Below are 23,894 nucleotides of genomic sequence, written 5' to 3' on the forward strand. Positions count from 1 at the left end.
GTATTTTAACTTTGTAAAAATTCACTTTTTGGTGGCAATGGAGTCTTGGACCTTCTTAAACACTTTTCTCCCTTGCCTAATTATAAACACGATTCACAACCTGTATCTTCTCACTCAGTGAGGATCAATAGGGTCACCCTTTCCCAAGTAGCTGTTTTTGGCAGTGATTACCCCGTTGACACTACCCAGTTGGATCTATGAAGAGTGTTGTATGAAATCAGTTTATCACAACAGCAATACTGCTTGATGAGCTTCAAGTCCGCTCAGGTTGAAATTCAACAGCCACTCCTGACTTGCTATGCTTCCTCCATGCCCTTTTGTGTGTGTTTCTGTTAATGCCATCCGATTGCATTGCATTGATTCATTACGTTTCATGTCTCTGCAAGAGATTTTTGTAGTTGTATGATTTGTACATTATTCTGAATCACTTGGAAGCTGATTTGTCAGTGTTCATACATTTAACATAGACAGCATATCTGCAACTGAAATTCAAGCAAGAAGGTGTTTTTGTACAGTCAATTCCCTTATTTCTGTAAGAGACAATACTGTTCTCGTCTAGTCTTACTACGATGTTAGGATAAGGCACCTTTCTACTTTTATTTGACTCTTTGTGGGTTTTCATTACTGCTCCCTTTATCATCACTCTTTTATAGAGGAACGATGCCAGAGGTAACTCTAATCTTATTTGTTTTCACTTTTGTAATCGGCTTTAACTCAGCTTCGTGTCAGACACAGCTGGGTTGTATTGTATAATTGGAGCTGGGGAAACATAATTGGGGTGACAGTGTGATTTCTGTATTAATCCAGGTAATAATATAATCCTTTGCTCATTTCATCAGCTAGCTCACTAGTGGTCCAGTGTTAAGCCTTACTGGGGGTAAATATTTAATTTTCATAAATTCACATTAAAACTCGTCTGTTTAACCTTTACAGTAAAGCCATATGTTCAGTATGAAACAAAGGGATATTTTTGAAAAAGCAATGAATAGCAACTTTGCCCAATGTTTATTAAAAGCTAAGCAGAGGCCACTTTATGGTTTGGTTGCCTCCTTATTGCTGTCTTTTATGAGCTTGTTATAAACCACAAATTATGGCTTTGTGCAGAGGCATGCAGGATCCAAGTCCTTGTTTGCAAAGTTATTGTTGGCTACCAATTAATGGACCCTGCCATGGAAGGGAGGGTTGCTCAGTTCACCTGCAGGATCCATTGCTTGCCACAGTATAACTATAATGTTTCACAGTGGTAATTAATCCTTGGTCAATAGAGGTCAATAACCTGGCCATCCGTATAATCAGTCGCAGTGTGGGTCATGTGCCACAGCATGGAACTGGCGGTCGGGCTTGCTTTTTGTTTCACTGTTCTGATGTCGAACCCTGTCTGTTCGAGTGAAAATCAGGCTGGAAAACCAGCAGCGGGATTTTTAATCGTACTAACGGTAAAGGATGAAATTGAGCGGGAATGAAGTGCCTGGGCACATCGATTTTTTTTTTTTTCCTCTCTCTCCCTCTCTCTTTGCTTGGCTCTGCAGAGTTGGGATGACAGTGGTGACCCACTCTAATGCATGACTCCATGTGAATGAAGGAGCAACAGCCTCCTGTTATGTCTTTGGGGGGGGGGGAAACAGAAAAGAAAGAAGCAAGACAGGATGACAAAGGTAGAAAATTAAAACAACAACATTGAAATTCATTCAGAAATATGTTTGAATGTTTAAGACATGCCAGTTAACAAAGTTAACAGTGGTCTTCAGTTACTAGTATAATAACATATCCTTAGCAATAGGACAGTGGAGCTTTATGAATCCCAAACTGGGTCAAGCTGTCATGTTATCAGTGATTCACTGAACTGAGTCAATCGTAATTTTATGTGGATATCATTTGAGTGCTATATACAAGTCAGTGACTGATAATACAGTATTTCTCCACACAGGATGGTGTTCATGAAGCCTTGCTCTCACGTTTCTGTTGTTAACTAATTTTAAAATGAACTGTAAAACAATAAGAATCTGTCTTTATTAGATTATTTATAGATACCTCTGAAAGCGGTACTGATCCCTTGTGCTCATTGTATTGTCTAGTGTTCATCCTGCTAATAGTTTCCATCAGATGTTGTCCCTCCAAGAGTCACACAGCCTTTCTGGCACATGCCATGATTTCTCATGCATAAATTTACACTGACAGCCATCTGTCTCCCCATGTTTGTGGCTATATTATTGTAATTTGTTGTTCTGAATCGTATACAAATTTAATAGACTGCAAACATGCCAAATAATCTTATGAGTGATTTTAACTTCTCCACAGTGATTTTCATCTTGTTCCCCTCCACTGTGACAACCTCATTACCAAGACCTGCAAGCAAGTACAGTCTGGCTTGAGTTATATTGCTGGATATTAATTTAGTGTTTACACATGACTTGTTCTACTGCCATAGTTTAGCCCAAGATTCCTGGCATGATTCACATTCCATAGTTAATATGAAAACCAGTACACCTTTGCGACAAGTGCCCTACTACAATTATATCATGAACATCATTTTTTAAAAAAAGTAATCGATCAGAATTCCCTTCAATACATATCAACAGATTTTTGAAATTCAAATGAACTTGCCGTAGGCGGCAAGACCCTCACCACATGAAAATTAGGACTCTTTAAATTGCACATACCACAGGGAAAGTATATGAATGGGAAAGCACATACCTGGAGAATAATAATGTTTGGTAGTACAACGCAGATAGTGCATCTTTATAATACTAGTGACTAGACACACGCACACTGTGAAATGGCCAACAATATATGCATCAAAGTGCCATGATACATTTTCCATTTTCGTAAACATTTCCCAGATGAACATACTTGAGCTACACAGTCTTTTTGACAGTATTTTCATAGACTTTAATGGCATGTTGCATACATATATGTGTATGTGCTTGCTTGCTGTGTGTTTGTGTGTGTTTGTGTGTGTGTGTGTGTGTGCATGTTCAGACTGTGCAAGACTGAATTGCTCATGGTAGATGACCTGATGAGGACACCACCTTATCTGTAGTGCCCCGAGAAGAATTGAACACACTGCTGCAGCACACTGTCACTATACAGCAGTCTGCTGCCACATCTTATCAAATCACCCAGCCGGACAGAATAATGAACCTGGTGCTTTCACCAAAGTAAGATGCATATCACTCCATTTCAGCATTTTGGCCTGTGTTTTTTTTTTTTTTTTTCGGTGCAGCACAAATGTGATTAAGATAACTTGCGGTTTTAATCTTATGTTGACCTATCTCCGGCACGTTGGGTGAACTCCCTCTTCGGTATTGTGCCGGCTATCTTTGGAAGCTGGGCTGTGCTAAACAGCACGTAGTGTTTTGGTCACTGATTCATTAATTAGTCATTTGGATCTGAACTTTGGAAGTTTCATTTTAGTGAATCAAATTGGGGTGATTCAGCAAATTAGGTTTTGCATGTAGCAGCATTATTTCATTTATAGACTATTTTAATCGCCAAGTTGTTCAGTGATTATTCAACTATTTCCATTTCATAGTTTGTTTCTGTTCAATTAGCCACTTCAAATGGTGATCTACATATATGGTCTTTGAACCCAGCATTCTTCTTTCACAATTCTTTTTCTCTGCAAACACATTGATGAAGTGAACTAACATGTGCATTTCTCTTAACACTTGTATGTGTATGTGTTTTCACTGTAACAACTTCAGATACTCGCATTCCATTGCTTGTGGGCCACACTCACTTGTACATAAACTTAGTTTACTATAAAAAGGCAGAGCAGGGAAAATATGCTTTGGAACATCTGAAACCCCAAACAGTCTCCCTAATGATGTCAATGTCTGTGATTACTTAAAAGTGTGTGTCTGTAAGACGCTATATCCCAGTCTAGGGTGCTACAGACCTGTGTATTTCATTCATATTTCATCCATCTTTAATGGAGAAATTTTTGTTTGATTATTTGTTGTTTTTATTGTAGTACAACAATCTTTTGAGTATCTTACGGGGTTTTTTTTAAGAGTTAGTACATTAGCACATTTTGTAAGCATTACAACAGTACCTTATTTTTTGACCCTCCATTAGTGTGCATCTCTTATAAGGCCACATATTACAAAAGAACACTACTTTTACTAAAGCCACGGATTTTATACTACTATAGATTAATACTTTAAATACTCTTTTATTTAAGTACAGTGACATATTCTTAACCTATAGAGACAATTTAAAATGTATGATTTCATGTGTAAGTACCCATCTTTATTTATGACTTTCTTATCCATGTCATTAAATTGTGAATTCTTGATTTATCTAGTGTCTGTGTAATATACTACAGAGATGATTTCCATGTGAAAGTCAGTGTTACATTGATAACAGTTGGAACAGTTATGGGCAAAGAAGGTGCATACCGCATTCAGCCATGAAACTGCTACTTTAACTGTTTTAGTGCTGCTACAAGGATAATGACATATCAACTGTCAGATACTTCATTTCAATGCCTAAATAAAGGTATGCAGTACATGCCCAGTATGATTTCCATTAAATAATTCAAATGCTATTCTTAGTTTAGTACATGTGATTTTTTTTGAATGGTAGTTTGCAATTAAGCAGAAAACTCTTTTTAACAGGATAATTTTGTGTGCTGAAGCAAAATTGGATTATCATTTTCAGAGCATCCATTGAAGTGAAACTTTCAGAATGCACAAAAAAGATCAAACTCATTGAGAATCCAACAACCATACTGTAATATCTGTAGTTATTATGGTGAATACAGATGAGCTCGGGGGACAGGTAAAAATAACCTGGAGACTACAAAGTTTTCCTTGTAAAATTTCAGCAAATGTAGTACCTTTTCCTGTGTTTTTTCACTCATTTAATTTATTTGACTGGCCATTCCAAATTGAGTCTTGGTTATTCATCACTTAGATGTTCAGAAACAAACATCTTCAGAAAAGGTAATCTCACATTGTTTTTTAAGAAGGCCATCTATCGGAAATGTCCAGGCGGTGTTCCTTTTGGCTTCCCAGAACAGTATGGACCAGATTCTTAATCGCTGGATCACACTGACCCTCATGAAGTAAATGGGTGACATTTCATGCTCTTTCATGTGATAGCTCAGAGCTGGAGCAGCACTCTGCAGGGATGACAGTAAAAAAGGGGGGATAATGCTCTGCTGAGAGGTTGCAGTCTAGAGTTTGGGCTATGCAATAAGCATAGAAAAGCTTTATTTAGGTGGCATGTGGATTGGTGGATCAAAATACTCCTGACCTTGTGTTTTTTTTTTCTCCAACCACAAGTAAACGTCATATTGTTCATAGTCTGAGACCCTGTATAGGTCTGCACACCTGTCACCTGTGGGAGACACAGTGGAGTGCTGCTAGACTCCAGATCCCAAAGGGTTTAGATACATGCTAGCATTTTAACTAAATCCCAGTCAAAGTGCTTGCAGACATCACAGTCCTCTGGATGTTCCTACTCCACAAAAGGGTGGTATGACAGTGAATGACCCTCCTAATATAAGTGTATAACTCCAATTTTGATCCATATGTAGACTCATGTTACCATCTTTTATGCGCATTATGTATTCTCATGTTCTTTTAAATACATGAAGTGTTCACTGTTTCAGTTTTTGTCATGAGAGCAAATTATTTATTTGCCTCCCCAAGTCATAAAATCCAGTGTTCACTTTATCTGTACTATATCACTGGCTTGCTTTTAAGATGTTTCTTTTTATATATCTATTTATATAAAACTGTTCCTGTTCAATGCCTACACATACTGTTTGTTTTAAGCATTTGAATTGCTTAAATGGTTCTGCTGAGAGTTTGCTAGTGACCATATTATTCTGTTATGAGTATTCTCAGAAACTCATAATCTGTGTTTGGTGACAGATTTGCAAATTTGAAATGCAAACAATGTGGGAAGCTGAACCGCCCATGCTTTTTATGCAGTGCTCATATGCTGGTGGTAATATCCAGCAGTAAGCAAACACATTTTTATGCAGTAGTACAAAATGGCTGATTGTACATGCATGTTACATTTGGATCCTGTGAATGATACCCATTGTCAGATCCCATTAATGTCACCCATGCCGTTCTCCTCTCTATTGAGTTAAATGCAAGGTCCCCTCATGGTGAGAATATTTATGTATGTCTGAGTCACTATCATAATGATATTCTTATTCAAAGGTAAATGGCCTTTCACCTTTTCAGACTCAAGAGAGGGAAAAAATGTAGCTGTGACAGTACGCTCTGACATATAAAGCTGGCACACAAGCCTTTTTAAGATGGATTTTCTACACAGTGGAAAATAATACACTGCACATTGCAGCCCCTTATCCCTTATAAACAAGTGAGGCTATGCCATTTTAATACTCTGCATTACTGATGATCTGTGTCATATGACCCCCCTTAGAGGAACCTGGCATAGATGGGGGAGAAACACCCTTTTGGCCCTCACTACATGTCTTTTCACAGTTTTTCAACAGCCTGTATCTGCTTCAAACACACACACACACACACACACACACAAACATTGCTCAAAGTTTTGATATTTGCTAATAGGACAAAGTGTTGTGTAAGTGAACTAAAGCCCTCAGTGCAAACTGATACAAAGGTTTGAGGAGTTCAGACGTGAACGTTTAACTGCCGCCTCTCCCCCGTCTGGCATGCAGCCATGTGCCCAGACTTAAGACCACAGATTTAAATGCCTAATCTGCCTCTCCCTCCCTGGGCTGCGGTTGCCAGGAACATCAGTCAATTGTTATCAATGTGCCGGAATTCAGTTTGACCTTCGGGTATGCTGATGGTTTGTGTGCTCTTCCCTCTCTTTCCAAATTTCAGATTCTAAGTTATCTAAATTGTATGTCGTTAATTGTATAGCCACAGTACATGCAAAAGTGAGACAATGATGTTGAAATCTTGCCTTCTGTCTCAAATGAGCTGGATTCACACTGTATGACTCATGCTGTTGACCAACTTCTTGGTGAAATATTTCTTTTTTCTCATCAAAAACAGCAGTGGTCAGCGTGTATCTGTGATAACCTTTGAATCTGAAATGGGTCCAGATATATGGGTACAGATATTGGGGGATTCTCTACAAAAGATCCCTGAAGTTGCCATGAAGGTATTAATACAAATGTGAAACGTTTCCGGAAAGCTATGTGTCTTGTTATGTGCCTTCATTTAATGAAGGTGATGGCTAATTAAACCATTGCTTAATGCAATGGAGACAGCTAGAGAAAGAAGAAAAGTGTGTAAATTAATTCCTTCTTAAGGTGTGATTTGATTGACACTAAAATGTTTGACCTCTGTATCTCAGGACAAAATGTAAGCAGAATAAACGATAAGAAGAAGTGCCATGATAATTATCTACTTGCATAAGGCAAAAATGCATTAGGAGCGGCATGTTCTTTAACTACCTCCAAACAACAAATTAATTGATTTTAGTAAACACTGTAAAGTAAGTGTAAACTGCGGAAGCTGTCTCCCTACATCAATCAGATCGCTTTATTTACTGCATTTCCATACAACAAGGCAAGTCATTGAAGGCGCCCATGCGGTGTAATGAATGTGTTGGGCTATAGAGAAACATGACTGCTTTAAATGGAGCCACGGCAACGTGCTATAGCCGTTTATTCCATGTTTGTTCAGGTAGATTTCTGTACAGTTTTCCATTGCATAATGCATAAGTTCAATTTTCATACACAAAATGAACTTTTTATTTTCACCTGATCTTCATGGTGTTTGTCTTGAATTACAGAGCAGCCTCTGAATGAGTTTTGAATGAAATGTTTTAAGATGTTTTACAAAGGTCTAGGGATGTCAGATGTCCTTTAGTAAAAACTAACGCAGTGATGTGGGAATCTGACAGACAGTGCAGAGATAGTAAAACATTGATTGTGTTATTTTTGAGCTTTGGTATTTGTGCACTTTAGCTGGTTCCCCAGACAAAACTAACGTTCAATTGTTTTAAAACAGACAAATAATACTATAGGGGAAGGGAGCTTATTAGGGCTGGATTATACTAAATTGGGTCCCTGTGGTGATTAGAGTGGAGTTGAACATTGGCTGGGTGCTCAGCCCAGCAGTGGTCACAATGGCATAGTGACTTCCTGTCTGTTTGTCAGCACAATTTCCACTTGGCTGACAAACAGACCTTGACAAGCTCTGTGGTGACCGTACACTCACACCACAGTTGTGCAGATATCCCCCACAGACCACAGTCCTTCATTAGTCATATAATAAATGTAAATCCTTTTTAAAAAGACGGTCACATGCATGGGTCTCTCATGAGTCAGTGTAATTCTCTTAATTTACAAAGGACATTTTTATAGATTACATGGGGGTACTGCATGCATGTAAAATGTGTGTCAGAGACATTAATCTGGTAATGAATCAAAGCTATGAGAGAAGGAGAAATGCAGCTTTAAAAAAAAAAAAAAAAAAAAAACTGGAAAATGCAGAAAATCGCAAAACTGGCAAAAGAGGGCTATTGTGACCACTAAAATAGTTTGGAGAAAGTTCTCTTTCACAGATTTCTCCATGTTTTCCCTGAATGAAAGGTTTGTCTTTTTCCAAACTGACATCACCACAGCGATTACCTAGAGCATATTTCATGTCTTGGAGAAAGCAGAATCACGGTTTGACGAAAAATAGTATTCCAGTGTACCAAGAAAAAAAAGAAAAAAAAAAACATCAACACAGGTGTCGTGGGTATGGCGGCACTAATGTGAAAATGAAGGCGGTGGCGGTGGATCTGCATGGCTGCGGGCCCCCTCTGCTCTCCCCCTGCAGAGCTCCTCCTTTGGATTGATGGCAGAGAGGGGTTGCTCTGCATGCTGAGCGTCGCCGCGCCGCGGCCTCTGAAAGAGCTCATTTTCTCTCCAGCATTCCGCCCGGCACCATTCACCTGCCTCTCGAGTCTCTGGCCAGTTGTGGATGGCGCTGTGGCGGTGTGACCTGGCATAGAGCGGTGAATCGGCGGGCAAGCTGCGCTCTGTTAGGCAGCTCAGACCTGGAGGGACAAAGCTGACGCGGGGCATCTTATACAGAGTTTTACGTTTGATTCAATTGGGGTGAATTGAGGTGAATAATTTTTCTCATGTTAAAAGAAGTTACTTCTGAGTGAGGAGTAAGCATTTAACCTTGTAAGGTTTTCATTGCAGCACATGCACGTCTGTTTCTTTGAGTGTATGTGTGTACATGTGTCTGTAATTACTTCATCACATGGACTTCTGTAGCGAGCGTTATCAGTTTATCAAGCATCAAAGCACATGAAAGCTTTTCTGTTGAGATAGAAAGCTTAGATAGGCAGCAGATGCTTTTGTTTTCTGGTACTTCAGTGACCTCTGCCCCTTGGGTCTGGTTCACGCTGATGTCTGATATGGACAAGACTGAATCTGGATCATTTTCAATGAAGCAGTCCCCCCAAATGAATGAATGAAATGAATGACTGAATACATAAATAAACAGATAGTTACATAAATGTTGAAACAATAAAATTGTTAGAGAAGAAAAAAGATTCTCAGAGCTCTCTCTGTTTTGGTGTTTTTCTTATAATTGTTTGATACATTGTCCAAAAAAATAGGTGTTTTTAAATTATTCAAGGGCCCAAAGAATTAATTAACAGGAAATGGTCCACTTAGCCTGCTTAAGGATTCTATTACTTCAGATGTAATTAAATTCTACCTTTTCATTTTGGAAACCCTTTCACAAGTACAGAGAAGAAGTGGGGGACATGGAGTGGTAATCAAAATGCAAATGTTTTGTAGGATATTTACTGCGGAGTGCAAATGATCTTTAAGTTTGTCCCTTTGTCCTGCAACCATCAGAGGGCCTGCTTTATACTCAGAAATCTGCCGAATCGAGCTGATGTGACCTGAATAGCTCTTCATACATATATAATCGTTCCATCCTGAAAGCAGGGGAGAGACAACATTTAAAAATTTATGAATGGTCTATTAAATAACCTTAACAATGGTCTGCAAATACTGTAAAGTGTTTGCTGTTTTTGAAAGAAACAGTCTCAGGAATGTTTGTTGTGAAGTCCCAAGCCTATGAGGGCATTTGAGGTATGCATGTATGTAAGCATTTGTATGTATGTGTATACAGTAGGTTTACACAGACAGATAGACAGAGAGAGAGAGAGAGAGAGAGAGAGAGAGAGAGAGAGAGAGAGAGAGAGACAGACAGACAGACAGACAGACAGACAGAGAGAGAGAGAGAGAGAGAGAGAGAGAGAGAGAGAGAGAGAGAGAGAGAGAGAGAGAGTGAGAGAGAGAGAGAGAGAGAGAGAAAACAGAGACAGGCAGAGAGAGAGAGAGAGACATCTTTGCTACATTTGATATGATATTTAAAATCATACTCAGCAAGGTCTAAAATATAGTAGAATTTGTTTAATTGTTAATCATCCTTTATTGCATTTATTTTAAGCCCTCTTGGTTTCTATTAATAGCACGTAGTATTAAATACAATGATTAAACAATGATAAATGTCAGTTTATAAATATTTTTTTAATAATATAAATATTATTTTTGTCTTTGTTTCTCCTAGGACTGAACACCGTGGTTAGCTCTGAAATGTGATGCACTGGATTTTAACAGCACACTGACCAGACAAGGAACATTTACAGGTACCTGTTTAATGTCAGTGGGATAAATAGCTGCTGTGTACACTCTCCTTCAGCTACACTGTTCACTGTTCGTGATTTTCCCCCTCCATTTAACACATTTCTGAACATTTAACTTTTTTGTTGAGAAAAAATTCATTCAAGAATTATTGTAGGAGTACTTGTATAACTAGTGACATGAAGTAGCTTTCTCAGCCATACAAATATACTTTTTGCTGAACAGAATATTCAAATGAACAATTAAGAAGGCCATTGCTTAGGCCTACTACTTCTTTGTGTACACATGGATAGGAAGTTTATGGAAATGTTATCTGATAGGTGTTCATCAACACTTGCAAATCCCAAGGAAATGATCATTATTTCATTTTCTTCTTTTTTTCCCCCTGTGCCCATGTATGCTAAGCATGTTTTGATTTTATTTAGTAATGCAAATAGTGTTTTCAGAGCAATCATGCAAAGCAGCAGCTGGCTTCCATTTCATGCTGCCTCAAGTCTCGTCCTTCTGTTTAATTTGCCATTGTTTTGTCACGCGCTCTCCCCTCAGCTCAGACACAATCACACCCGTCTCACACTGATTGACAGGGAATATTCATTGCGCAAAACACAGTGTCATGTGCACCAAAAATGTCCGTTGTTGAGATGTACAAAGTTTTCTGATCATATTATGCCCCTTAGTAGCCAGTACAGCGGATTAGTTCTGCATGCATGCTTTACATTTCATACCATTTTGACTGCTGATATATTGATATATTTTGAAGCAGGCGTGGGTGTATTGCCCTTTCATTCCTCCTTACCATTGCACACACTTTGAGCAACTGATCACCCATTTTCCTGAGGTGATGGGAAGAAGTCATCAGGTGAATGAATGCTTAAAAAAACCACAAAAGGAGATAATACAGAACTGCAGTTTCAGTGGAAGTCATTTGTCTGCACTGAATAACTGGTTGTAAGTGTGGTGGTCTTAGGGGGGCCTAGAACTGTTGAGAAGAATTGTAACACAAATGTAATAAGTAACTTCAGTGTTTCAGTTAATGTACAGTTTTATGTGGAAGGATTCTCCACAATCTCCAGCACTGTTCTTGAAGGTCCTTATCTGTGCATCTCAAAATTCTGCCAGCCTATTAATTTTGAAATGTGTCATATTAATTTTTATCTGTGTAAAATTTTCATTATAAACATCTTGATATGTGCTGACATTAAATTAAGATCTGCATTTGGTGCACCTTCTTTGCCTAATATGCGGTCTCTTGGAATTAACTTTTAATACAACAATAAATGAGTTGAAGGGGCTCTGACTGCAGGTTATCTGCCTGTTGAAATGTGAGGGCTCCCATTCATCTCAACACATTGCCATAATATTTTGCATTTTGATACTTCTACATTTTAGTATTTTGCCATTCACGTCACCTTCTGTTTTCGTCAAGCATATACTTCAGGTTTTAAGGTACTCTTGAGGTGAATGTTGTCTTTAAAAACAGTAGCACTTTGATTTTGTCAACCATTTCTGGCATTTGTGTTTTCATCAAGCCTCCTGTACTTCATACAAATCAAGTTGATTGAGTGAAAAAATACAAATAACACTGACAATGGCAGAGTCTGGGGCAAGGGAATTTGGATTATGCATAAGAATTGTTTATTTTTCATGGTTTGATGTTGCTTTGGCTAACAAATAGAGTTTAGCTACAATTTGAATGGATACACTCTGGGGCGCATGCGCACACACACACACACACACACACACACCTGGGAAATACTTACTTGACATATTATATATGTAATATTCAGTATTATGAATATTTTGTAAATTGACTTTAGTCATTTATTTCAGTTATATTTTTTCAGCTGTTTTCTTTACTCATATGCCTGTTCTCTGCTCTGCTGTGCTTGCTCAGGGATGGTCCATCTTCAGATCATGCAAGCTTAGCTGTTACCTTTTCCACAAATGCCTTTCCTTGTCCACCATGGCCTTGCCTTGCTTGGCCTATTATAGGAGCTGCTGAGACATGATCTTCAAAGCAGTAGTTTTAGATGCATTTAGGTGAGTTAGATGCAGTGTACAATGTGTTGTTATTTGTTAATAGATTGACTTCTGTTCACCCTGTTTAGTCCAAATGCAGCAACACCATTCTTTGCTTTTGCCACCGAAAGCATGTATCTAGGTATGTTTTTTCCCCTTCATGCAGCTCTATTTTTGGAATCGCCCATTGTATACTGTAGAAGGCTTGTCTGATTCTGACAGCCTCGTGCTGAGGTGAGACAAATGCAATCCCACGATTCACACGCATGCAGCCAATGGCTATTTTTCACACTGCACAAAGCACTACAGCGGAGTGGGTGCTCATTGGAGGTGCTGATGTCATCCAAGCAACTCACAGGTGACTGGTGAATTGCAGGGTGCCTGAGAGCGGTGGGATGAGCAACCGTTGGCTACATACCGCCCCCCCCCCCCCACCCCGGCCCCTCCCCCATCCCTATTCTGGGCATAACACAAAGATAATTTTTCTTGCCAGTGTGGGCTCCTGGACAGGATTATCCTTGGCTGATCACACAGTTGGAACCCAGGCTGTAGAGCTTAGCTCGTGCTCAACATGAGAAATTTAACCACCAAGCTACTTGGGAGACCCATATAAAGCATATATGAACCATCAATCTGTATATCTGTCAGTTTATGAGGTGATTTATCCATTCCGTTACATAACTCACTGCAGCCTCATTTGTGATTAAGTCTATGCCACCTCCGAGGTACCATGTATGAGACACACCAGGTCAGGTGCTCAGACAATGACTAAAAAATATGGTTGGTGTCAAAATGCAACAGCATATGTATGCTTGGCTGTAGTGTGCTTTCTCATAGTGTGATGTTAACCCAGACAGCACCTGTGATTGCTTCTTTTAATCTTCTAATTGATCTTATTTTTACCAATCAGTAACATAACTTGAAGATGTTTGATAGGGACAGTCATACCTGTATACATATTGCATTTGATTTTGCATTTTTGTTAAAGGCACCTTTACTGAATATTGTCAGAGCAAGATGGCACATCAGTGTTATATATGGGTAGTGTTAGAGAATGGATTTAATAACTGCTGACCTTAAAACCAAATCTTGATCGGGATGCAAACTTACAGAAGCAGCACTGTTGGTCACTGAGAGCTGTCATGGTTATTATACGTCCCACAGGGTTTTTACCATAGTGCTTTGTGACACTGTGAACTTTCATGCCCTCCTGCACAGTGAATAAAGGAATTCAATAATCCAGTTACTTTATGAGCGATGCATTATTCAGGTATGTGCAGGTTGTAAAAGTACTGTTATGCAATTTTTGTTACATTTCAAGGACAATCCTTAAATATAGTTCTTTAGGTTAGTTTTTGCTTCCAAATTGGAGTGAAAACATTTCTTAAAGTTGATAAAGCCTATGTTTTACACTGTCGCATCAAAAGAGTTCAGTGATTACTTGGATAAAAGTTCAATGGAGAGACCTCTGATTAAGGTAAATAATCCCATATTTGATATCAGTCATTATTTCTCCACAGTAATACTCGACAATAAATGTCTTTGCTGAAAAAATCAGATTAATCTAAGAGGCATTTAAATAAATGACATGTAAAGGTTGGGCTGTTGGTCTTATCCAAGGTCAGATATTTAAAGACATGAGAGAACATGCCTTCCTTTGTTATGGAAATTGTAGAGAATGTGCTTATCAAGTTATTATGGCTTACCCACTTAAATTTTCTGTCATTTCATGAGGGGTAAACAAAAATACCTGCAAGGCATCATTGCTGTCTTGAAATAATTCTTCACTCTGGTAGTCAAACACATGAAATCAAGTTTATTTATTACCTGTCTACGCATATCTAAGATAAAAAAAAATATATATATATATCAAAAACATGGAGTCATCCATCAAGTGACTATCTTACAGTTTTGTTTTTAGAAAATAGTGCATACTGAACATTCTCATAATCATACTAGCTAATAATATGCTTACAGGTATGGCTTGAACCTTACCTTCCATTGATTTTTGCTTTAGTTCCTTGGCAAGTATCTAGAAGTGCGAGAAATAAAAATGAAACTGTAGACATAAATAGATATAAATGAAATGTGTTCTATGATGTGTTATATGAAATCTATATCCATATCATTCACTAGAAGGCACAAATGATTTGCTATAGGTAAAAGTAAATGTGTCTTTCTTGCAGATCGCATTACGGTGGCCTGATGTTAGGTGGTTTACGGTATTTCAAATGTCAGCTACGAAAACTGCAATTGGTTTCAGCCTTCCCTCAGATTTATTTACAGCTCCGGCCTAGCAATAAAACCTGGAATTTATGGCTTACTTTTTAATTAGAAATAATGTCTTGTAGAGTTGAAGTGATGTATTGCTTAATCAATATATTGACTGCAGTCACCAGATGAGGAACGGTTCTATTGACAGCTCCCAGAGTAGCCTAACTGAACACTTTGTCTTACAAAGAAATATGTTGTTTGCTGAGAGAGAAACTGTACCCATTTCTATATGCTGCTCTTTTTAAATAGACAATATTTTCTGTAAATTGGATAAGGTGGACTTGTCATCCGGTCTTTACGCAAATGGTCATTAACTTCACCAGAAACTACCTGTTGCTGTTCATAAACGAAAAAACACTTCCGTTGGGTTGCTTGAATATGAGGTTATGAAAAGAAAGCGACAAACAAAAAAAAACACAGAGTGAGTATTTATGCGCTCAGTGGGAGATTTGTTCTCTTTCGTAATCATTAATTAGGATAAATGGACAGATGAACAGGAGGAATTTTGTCTTCCACCACACATTGTGCCAAGTACAGACAAAAGAGTGGATGTGTAACTTCTGCAGCAGCAATCTGAGATAAAGTGGTAGGTAGGAAGCAGTACTCACCTGTGCAGTACATCTGATCAGTGTCTTCGCTGCATTACTTATGTTTTCATTATCAGGGGAAAAAAAAAAAAAATAAAACTACACTCCAGTTTAATTTTCAAGTTATTGATTTTATTCTGAGCAAATAATGATTCATCTTTTATTGAATTGCAAAAGTAAAACAAAAGAGTGGCAAAAAACACTAAAACTAAAGCAAATAGTGGATACTGACTTTTCAAGTCCGTCACAATACAATACATCAGATATTGGTATTTCACATATTACAGTGACGAGAAAACAGACATCACTTTTTTGTAGTTGATTAATTTTACGTTAGTGACACATACCACATACCCACTGATTATGTACATGAGTACCCCCATATAAAATATATATGAATGTTGGCACACATATAAGAAAATATGTCAGTAGGCCATAGTGCAAAGTAGTGTTAATTTTATTAGTTGTGACAACAAGAAAAAACACTGCTGAGTATGCAGTAGTAATCATTTTATTGAGAAACAGTCCTAAATCAATATACAGTATTACCTTCAGAAGACATAATTATGAAATAGACACAGTTGCACTAAAAACAGGGTTCTTTTTAATTTCATTTGTGCATGGAAAAAATAAATAAAAAGAATAAATATACAGGCACAAAATGTGCATTGACAAAGAGAACTATGTACCATTGAGGCAATTTCCAGTGAATCATGTTCACACAAAAATAACAGGCGGGTGATAAAAACCCTGCCTTCTGCCTCGCTGGAACCAGATAGGGTGAGGGAAGCCAGTCTTTGCTGTGTCCTCCCACCCCCCTTCTTTTTTTGCAAAGGTATCAATTTCATGTGAGAAAAAAATCTCAGAAGAGGACTGACATGAATAATAAATAACTCCGGCTCAGCTGTACGCACGCACGCACGCACACGCACACACACACACACACACACACACACACACACACAAAATGTGTACCCACAATAGGTCGGCAATACTGTTTATTTTTTTGACAGTGAATAGATTCTCCTGCATTCTCCCCCATTGCATAAAACATTTATTTCCCTTTTTGATCGACTTGGGCAATTATCCGGTCATACTGCAACCGAAAAGTTTAATAATTAGTTCGAGTGTTATGTGGAAATCATAGGAGTAGATTGCAAGGAATGTGACACCATTTGTTTCAGTCAATGGTTAACTGTTCTTTAGCATTTCAAAGGATCAGATTCTGTTGAAACGGCAACAATCACCCACTTCTTGACCTCTGCTCAGCCTTCTCGTCCTAGTTTTGAGCTTTTCCATGCTTGTCTGGCTTTGTAACCTGAGCCTGTAGATAAGGTTCTTTGGGCACGTTACTCATGTTTGCCCCATTCATCTTGTCTGTTAATAAACTCGTTATTTCAGCTAGCAAAGCAAAGAGCGCTCCCTCATTGACTATTCAGTGTTCTAATGTTCTAGGATGAGTACTTTCCTAAACAAATGGGTGTAATTAATCATCAATATTGCTTGTTTATTGATAGTGTTCTGATAAAATGTGTTTTTGCCAGTATGCACTATCAATCACAGGGAAACATCCAGTCTTCTGGTTATACATTGCAGTATCGTAGTGATACAGCTTTGAATAAATTTGCTTTGTAGCACAGTATTTTTTCTATTGGATGTTTTCTTTCCATAAGTGTGTATGTCTGCCGCATTTCCAGTCATCAAAAACAGGCATCAGTGTATTGTAAAAAGAAAAATGTGGATACATCTAAAACGTATGAGTAATTATTTTCAATGTGCTACCGTCTTTTCATTCATTCTTTTCATAAACACACTTCTGTGCTGTCCATTCATTGTCTTTATTGACGATGGAAATATTCAGAGCAATTCATGAGCAAAACCGGTCCCTAGACAAATGTGGCAGTGGAGCTGTACATCAACAGCATCCTGGGACTGCTCTAGGCATGTTCACTAGTGTCAGGCCTTGGTCAGAGATGAACTTTGACCGCTTGGTAATTAGAAGCTCTGTTTTGCAAAGAGGATATTTTGCATGGGCAGAATAAAAACACCCTGAAACAAAGCATGGGTGAAAGACATAAGCAAGGACCAAATTTCTGTTTTGGGTCGTAGTCTCACTGTATCTAAACCTGGAATGTTGAATCTAGAAGTATAATGTACTGTCCAGTAATAGCACCACGGAAAGTAAGAAAGGAAATCAACTTTTGCAGTGCAATGCCACGTCTATATTTTATAACTGTGAGCTAGGCAACAATTGATTGGTATTTTCTGTTAATTGGTCCTGTTAATCAGAAACAATTCTTCATCAATCATACACATAGGTTTTATTGGACATTGAAAAGTATTGAATGTGATGTTATAATTTTCAAATTGAAGGTACAGGGCCTTAATGTTAAACATGTTTAATTTTTTGATAATCAATTATGCTAGTGGAAAAAAAAAAAAACACCAGGTGTCTCTGACATTTAATTGACATCACGCTGCCAAAGTCCTGTAAAAGTAGTGAGTTACAAGGCAGACAAAAGCAATGTTGTATGTTGTATGGTAATGTTGTATCGTAAAGCAGCCATTTTAATTAATTATTACATAATTTTGGAGAATAAATGCCCCATTTGAGATTCCATTGTGTAAAATGACATAATTACATGTTTTGTGGCACTGAGGATTTTTCTTTCACATGGTCCTTACGGGTCCTCACTAGTGTGTAATGTTACCTTTTACCATAGTATCTTATTTTCTTTAAATTATGTAAAAACAAGATATTGTGTAAGTTGCCAAAAGTAGCTGCAGTCATCCGTTTGTTAATAATCCAATTGTTAATAATTTGCAAGTTGCAATTGTGTGGCTGTGGTATGAGTTGAATGAACCTGGATGTTCCCATTATACATATCTCTGTAGGCTTAAACTAGGAAATAGTGTAGACAGCTAGACATCAGACTTGTCTAGCTGTTGATAGTTACTACGCTCTATTCCATAGAGAGCCCTGACTCAGACTGACACTCCCTATGAATCATCATGGATGGCAGGTGGGGGGTGGGGGGTGGGGGTTGGAGGGAAGGGGGGTGTAATGGGAAAACAACAAAAAAGGGCACATCCACCCTCCTGTTGAGTGATTTAAAGTTCCTGTTGGTGTAGGTGTTCAGTGAGAAATTTTTGAGGAAGTTTGCAAGAGAGGCAAAAATGCATAGATAGCTGAAATTAAATCACAAAGAAATCAATGACTCCTGTGGAAAATAAGAAAAATAGGGAGGCAAAGAAAAGATGATGTGAAAAGCTGTATGTCATTTTAATGATGTGAAAGTCATTAGTGCTGTGTTTGAAAGCAAGAGACTGACCAAAGAAAAGCTTTTTCCTGTCTTGTGTGAATTAAGCTGTATCCTGATGCCATTAATGGGGACAGAGGTATTAAATGTATATGTTCCTCATTTTTGCCAAATTAAACACATCATATATTGTTGGTCATAGATGTCAGCACTGTATTTTTGTACCATCATTATTTTTTTCCTTAATAAATAGATAATGAAACAACATTTGTACAACATTTTTGTCGAAGCAAAAAATGCATTTTGTTGTCTCGTCCAGCAGAGGCTTGGACAGAGAGACACGGAGTGATATCCAGCTCCTCTAGATCTTTATGTGGTTGCACGAGATGAATTGAGAGATTCAGAGGGACTAATTGTGCAGCACCATCTGCCGACACCAGGGAAAACGCCAAGCATGTGACACCTTCCAGCAAACTCTGGGAGCAGCAGATGTGTGTGTAATATAAGAAGAATCAAATAATCGAGAAGAATGCTGCAGAATTGGAAGGGAATTTCCCCTGAAACAATTTTTTTTTGCAGTCGAAGACAACTTGTAATATGTGGAGTTAGTAGTCTGGCAATGGAACAAAACATATCATGACATAAATACATGAACAGGAATGACATCAGGAATTTGACATTATATGAGATTGTTAGATGGTCTTGAACAACATTATTGTTTTAGGTCTTTTGTTAATGTGGTGGGGAGTATTTGGTCAAAATCTTTCAGTCATTGTGTGAATTTTTTGGTATGGTCTACATCTTAAGCCACATGAATGCTATGCCTCTTATAAAGCTGTGGCTTCAAAACTAAGGAAGTCATCAGATACAATTGGCAGAATCAAGTTGGAGTCATTGCAAATTTTTCCTGCTTTTAAAAAGAAACATTGCCTCACAAAAGAAGACAATCCCTGCATTGACAAATTTGCAAAAAGATTGCACCATGGGGTGCAGATTGCATGAAATGAGGTTGACTATATCCCCACCTTTAAAAAAAAAAAAAAAACTTTGCCTTCCTTAATGGACACTGCTGTAGGAGATGTGGAGCATCAGTCACATGAGATTCCACTCTTTTAATTAGTATCAGCCTTTTAGGCAATCCAAAAAAGACAACCCTATATAAGCAATAATTTTACTATTATTTATATTGAGAGGCAATGTTGGATCCAACCCTGATTGGATTAGCTTTCTCTGTCCTACTGAGGATTAAACAAATCACACAGTAGATAAATACAAAAAATGTATGGGACTGATACAAAATAGTTTGTCTTGACAGTTATCTGGATAAATATGTCTGTAATGTCTGTAAAACTCTCTCCGCTGTGCCAACTACTAATAATATCCAAAATCTTAAGGGAGTTCATTCATACCTAGAAAACTACTAATGTCAGTGATGGCTAGATGGCTTGCTGTCGGCCTGTGCAGTTCCCTATGTCCTTGCACTGTGGCTTTTCTTTTAAATGTCACCCATGTTGACAGGGAAACTTGTAGCTTCTGGGAATTATAAAGTTGCAAAGTGCACAAAAGAAAAAAAAAAAAGCAGTTTTTGTGTCCAAGGCAGATTTCAGAAGAAGATTACAATGTTTTTTTTTTCAATAAACAGTTGGGTACAAGATGCTCTTAGTTTGAAGAAGGTGAGATGGAGTGGGGGAGCGTCAGAGTCAGTTGTGATGATGGCTCCTTTGACAGTTTACGTGCACATGCACTGACTAAGCATGTTGTGGCTGTGATAGGAAGTGCTTACGCCACTGACTGGTTTCACTACTGTCCTAGGATTATAACTTTCTGTGTCTAATCCTTGTGTCCTTTCATTCACTTGGGATTTTTAAGAGACGTAGGTCTAAGTAGTACAAATCTGATAAAGATGGTACAAAATACTTTGTATGAATCAGTCGTTGGTGAGAAAGGTAAATGTTTCACTGAGCAGTTATTTTATTGTCGCTGATAATTAGTAAATGTCACACAGTCATACCTTGCAGACTTGCCTCAGAATGCACCGTGTTTGTTTCAGCATTTCCTCAGCCCCTCACCGTTCATCCAACCCCTCATCATTTAGAACCCTTACATTTGAATGGATTTCATTTGAACAGTGCAGTTTAAATATATACAGCATATGTAAAATTAGAAAAATAACTGTCAGTAGCATTATATGTACATATGTACATTTAGCATTATATGTACAGTAAAAGAACCTAATATCACCAAAATATTCAGAGAAAAATTGTCATAAACTGATAACGTATATACACATAAATACATGAAAAACATATTAGTCATATTACAAAGAAACATTTAGACATTTTTGGACATGCCCTGTTTTTAATGTAAAACAAGGGGAAACTCTGTTACCATGGAGACAAATTGAAGTAACACCTGTTACCATGAAGGGAAGGTCTGGCTCCATTCATCATAAGCTACAAAAGTGACTCCTTAGGGAATGTAGCTAAACAACTCTTGCTGTAACATATGTTATCATTATAATTCACATACCTAAGTATTATTGGAATGTATATCAAAGTAATATTACCATCACTGGCATTTTAACCAGAGGTCTGTATGTATGTATGCATGTAACCTGTTTACACTCATCTACGTTACAAAACAAATATATCTGTGCTTGTGTGTTTCCTTTAATGAAGACCCTGTTTCTCACTTACTGTACTTGATGTGTGGTTTGTTTCATTTATTTACGTATACGTGTAACTTGGCAAGGTACATAATAGTATAATGGGCCACTACATATTAATGGAAACCTCTTGTGGAATAAGGTATAAAGATACAATTGTATGTACACACACACACACACACACACACACACACACACAAAAAAAAAAAACATTGTATTTTTAAAGTGTAATATCAAAACATTCTTGAGATCTACTTCTGGATATTGCAGGAAAGAAATAGCTCTGGAGCAGCCTGAATTACAAATCCAGTTGCTTTTTGTACATGACTCGGTTTGTGAGTAAGACTTAATTCCAGCCAGATTAATGTAGAGACTAATTAAAATATCTGTGCTAGTGAATGAAAACAGTTATGCAGTTGTTGGAGGGAAAAATACATCTCTGTGTTTTGTGCTACATTTGAAAACCTAGTGCCCATTTGTTCACAGTGGTAGGATGCTGGCATTCTCATTATATCCTGCTAAGCCATATCCCTGAACACCTCTCATAATTATTATTCAGTAGAATTTGTGCTTGACACAAGGACACAATTTTGCATAATTTAGGCAAGACCATCATTAATTTTGAAAAACGGCTCCAGTCCATTCTAGTGTGCTTAACTAATCAACAGCAACAACACCAAGAAAAAAAAAACACTTTCAGTGTACAAAAATGGACTTACTAGTGCTAGGAACTTATTTTCCATATTACAGAATTATGTTAAAGTGAACAGCCACAATTCCAAAGCACAGCTACTCAGTGTTAAATTATTTAATTTTTTTTTAACTTGATCCTGTGTTTTATTTTCAGTAGGTTAACGGTATCGGATTGAAACGTATGCAAGCTGTTGATGGTAACCAGTGGAGGGAGATCAGGAACAGTGAGACATGGGGAAAATTGGAGAGTTTGTGGTCCAGCTGAGCTGCAGCGTTCTGGGTGGGCTGCAGGGGTTTGGTCATATATACAGGGAAGGAGGGAGTTGCAGTAGTTCAGATGGGAGAGGAGCAGAGCCTGATCCAAGAGCTGGGCTGAGTAAGTGGTGAGGAAGGGACAGATTATTCTAAAGTAGTCGTTGTATAGATCACATCCCAGGAGATATCCAAATAATTACTCTCGAGGTTAAAGTAAAAGGTTATAATCTAAAATAAACTGAGCCAATGTGCAATTTATATCGGCTTCATAATATAAAATATACTACATAAATAGTAGGCTGTGTAAACCTGAGCCCAGATAAAGTGTATTACTTGTGCTCTTGTTCATATCTTCATTCTTTGTGATGTATTAAATGTTTAGTCTCTGACACGAAATTGCTGTATTCTAAATACTTCTTCGCTTTGTTGTGAGGGATTAAACAACATCAGAGGTACTCTTTTGTAGCTGGTGCTCAGCTAGAAACAGAGAAGATGCACAGCAGGCCCTCTCTTGAGTATATCCCTGGGCCTAGCTGAGGGAGTGAGAGAGTATTTTTTGCTTGGAGGAAGGTGCCCTTTGGGCTTTCGTATTCCAGGAAGGATATGTCTATTTATATGAACCCCTGCAACAAAGAAAAAAAAAAAAAGTCACACTGATTATTATCAACTTCCAAGGAGAGCTCTGCAGTTTCTCTTCTCTGGCAAGGGCTGTGCCTCAGATTGCTTGAACCCAATTAGATGTCTCCTTTATGGCACTCAGTGTTTTAGTCACAGCTGCTGTTTGGTCACAAGAGCTCTAATACCACTTTGCTGTGGCCGGAAGGATATCCAGGTGGAGTATGTCTGAGACTCTTCACACCTTTATGGAAACACTCGCTGTAAGACTGCATTATGAACAGAACAGTTTTAATGGAATATGGAACCTTTCCCTTTCCTGTCCTTCCTCAGCAGGTTAAAAAAAAGAAGTGATTTTGAGTTCTTCTTTTCTCTCCTCATTGCAATACCTCCTGTGTGTTTATATTAAAATAACCATGCTAAAGATGGATTCCTACCGGATTTTTTTCTTTAGAAAAAGATGCTTCCCAGTTTCTTAAACACATTTCCTTTTGAGCACCTTTGTTTATTCTTGCATCTGTTGATGTTTTGAGTCTTCCTGAAGTTATTTTGTTGTGTACATAGGTTGTATGTGAATATTGACACTTATTATAAGGGAAAAAAATTACCTGAAAAGATATCATCTGCTCACGCTCTGACTTTAAGGTCATTTCTCTGTATATACATATACATGGAGATTAATCAGATTATCTCACAGAATAATTCAAAGATACAATGTCTTGGCTGTAGCTGATGGTGCAGATAATCCCTTTTCCTCCATTTTTCAGTTACAGTATCCAACAGATACCATTTGATAAATTGCTGGCTGTGTTTTCTTTTAAACAAACATACATATGTCATTTCCATGTGAATTATTTCTTTTCTGCTCTTTCCCCCTTTGGTGAGCATCTCAGGCATTTTGTTTTGAA

At 37.9% G+C, this 23,894-nt stretch overlaps 1 protein-coding gene across 6 annotated transcripts in view; it reads left to right on the forward strand.

Moving 5' to 3' along the window:
* Window positions 1–23,894, forward strand: part of LOC118792928 (adhesion G protein-coupled receptor L3-like) — a 190,802-nt gene that overhangs the window by 19,946 nt on the left and 146,962 nt on the right. For all 6 annotated transcript variants that reach the window (XM_036550779.1, XM_036550780.1, XM_036550782.1 and 3 more), the window contains exon 2: window positions 10,545–10,623. The gene's annotated coding sequence lies outside the window, so the exon portion shown is untranslated. The remainder of the gene's footprint in view (window positions 1–10,544; window positions 10,624–23,894) is intronic.

The sequence above is a fragment of the Megalops cyprinoides genome, chromosome 18 (assembly GCF_013368585.1).
Source record: "Megalops cyprinoides isolate fMegCyp1 chromosome 18, fMegCyp1.pri, whole genome shotgun sequence".
NCBI lineage: Eukaryota > Metazoa > Chordata > Actinopteri > Elopiformes > Megalopidae > Megalops > Megalops cyprinoides.